We start from the raw sequence: 2,526 nt of genomic DNA on the forward strand, positions 1-2,526 counted from the left end.
ACCCACAATACTTTGCTGTGGAGTCAAACGTGTTGAAGTATAAAGTCCTGCTCGGTTGGTTTTAGAGGAAGAAGCAAGATGCACAGTTTACCTGGCTTGTCCAAACACAGCAGCACAGACAGACCTGTCTCTGCTTGGCTCCAAACACAGCAGAACAGACCTCTCTCTAGCTGCTTGGGCTCCAAACACAGCAGAACAGACCTCTCTCTAGCTGCTTGGGCTCCAAACACAGCAGAACAGACCTCTCTCTAGCTGCTTGGGCTCCAAACACAGCAGCACAGACCTCTCTCTAGCTGCTTGGGCTCCAAACACAGCAGCACAGACCTCTCTCTAGCTGCTTGGGCTCCAAACACAGCAGCACAGACCTCTCTCTAGCTGCTTGGGCTCCAAACACAGCAGAACAGACCTCTCTCTAGCTGCTTGGGCTCCAAACACAGCAGAACAGACCTCTCTCTAGCTGCTTGGGCTCCAAACACAGCAGCACAGACCTCTCTCTAGCTGCTTGGCGTCCCCGCTGAGCGCTCACCTCACGTACAGGGACAGAGGACGACCGTCGACGAGGACATCAGAAGTGCTTCCATTTTCAGATACTTGGCGGTTTTGAAGAGTCCAAATAAGGTTTTGTTGTGTTGGGGAGGAAAACATAATAATATAATAAATAAGAACAAAAACTGCAAGTTTGATACTTGCAGATGGGATGGTGTGAACAAAAGAATCTCCGTCAGATTGATTCCAAAAACCTGCAGTTGAAGACAGAAGCAGTCAAATGTCCTCTTGCCCTGCTGATGTGATGTGAAGACATCACACAAACATGCTGCTCCACTACACACTCTCTCTCTCTCTGACCGCCCCCCCTCTCCTTGTCTCTTCTCTCTCTCCTCTCTCTTGCAGTAGAATATCCTCAAATGGTCTCCCTGGTTACTGGTCAGGAATGCAGTGTGTTGTCAATGCGACAGACAGACAGAGGCAGGCAGACAGACAGACAGACAGACAGACAGACAGACAGACAGACAGACAGGCAGACAGACAGACAGACAGGCAGGCAGACAGATGGTGTGCAGCAGCAGCAGCAGCATCATAGAATGGAAGTATATAAATGAGACCAATGGAGAGATGCAGAGAAATGGTCCTAAACGGTTGCCGTGGTAACTCACCGCTGAAGGAAATAAAATGGAGGAAACTTTATCCTTCAGAATAATCTGAACACGTGCACCAGCGTGCACTTCAAGCCTAACTAGTGAAGTATGGAATGAACACTAGGTAGTAGGTTTCCTGTGTACAAGGTCACATTATAGCATGCATGCAGTAACGGGTATGGTCCCCCTTTTCCATCTCGCCCCACTACTCTACCTAGCTGTAAATAACAAACATAATTCATGTTGGTGATTATAAAAAAAAAGGTATTATCATATTAATTTATCCTTGTTAAGTTCACTCTGTATATCCACGGACTTAATAGCATGATGATGCCATTACAAAACATGTACTACATGGAAGAAATGTGTTTAATAAAACGAAATTAACCGCTAGAAGTTCCTAAATTAACTTAAGCAGTCACCGTCTCATGGTATTCTTTCTTAATTTTACAGAGTATAGAGATCGACTACTACACAATCAAATAAATCTCTATACCAATGATATTTCATGATATTGTTTACTAATGAATTACATTGTTTTGGTACTTTGGTGTTTAAACTTTAGCATTCCTAGTTCCTACTTCATCTAGTGTAAACTCTAAACAACTATCCTCTTCCTCTCTCAATTCAATGCAATTTAATTAAAGGTGAAGTAAAACTAAAACGCACTAAACCGCAGCGAGTTCTCCGGTTACCATTCGGTATGAGCATTATGTTGGAGTTACTTAAAAAGTGGTCCATGGAAATTAAAGGAACGAAACAAGTATATTTTAAACTGGTTTAACTTTATTTACATAAAATTGTTTCATTGGTATGACATTTTGAGAGGAAAAACAATTACAGCAGCAAAGGTATGAACTTCAAAGGAGTTATGCATTTTCATAACTGTTTGCCTACAGTATCACACATTTATTTAGTGTCACAACTACTATATATTTTTTGTAAATTCAATTAGAAAAGATGAAAAAACAAGGGTATACTTATCTTGATAATGTCGATCAATATAATTGATCAAAACATATTTTTGTATATGACTCGCAGTGTAAATACAACCTATATTGCACAGTATCTTTGGTTGTAAAACACCATATTTCTCCCACAGTGTAGCCATACTGGCGTAGTGCAACAATATTATTCTATTGTTTATCATTCAAAGTTACATGTTACATGTTTGTGCTCAGGACAAAGAGTAAAGGGCAGTCCATACTGTCTCCGACCACCGAACTTTTCGTCGGAAAGCTCCGGTACAACTACAACATGACGTCACTCGCAACTTCTGAAACGCATTCCTCAGATTTTTTGTTCTGAAAGCTGCACTGAGAAAAAATAAAAGTCTGATCTTTCCGACGAAAAGTTCGGTGGTCGGAGACAGTATGGACTGCCCTTAAGT

General features: G+C 41.8%; 1 protein-coding gene across 1 annotated transcript in view; it reads left to right on the forward strand.

The window, feature by feature from the left end:
- Window positions 1-2,526, forward strand: part of frzb (frizzled related protein) — a 102,062-nt gene that overhangs the window by 74,233 nt on the left and 25,303 nt on the right. The gene's annotated exons all lie outside the window — the stretch shown is intronic.

Source organism: Protomyctophum parallelum (assembly GCF_964188405.1).
Source record: "Protomyctophum parallelum genome assembly, chromosome: 11".
In the NCBI taxonomy this organism is placed as follows: domain Eukaryota; kingdom Metazoa; phylum Chordata; class Actinopteri; order Myctophiformes; family Myctophidae; genus Protomyctophum; species Protomyctophum parallelum.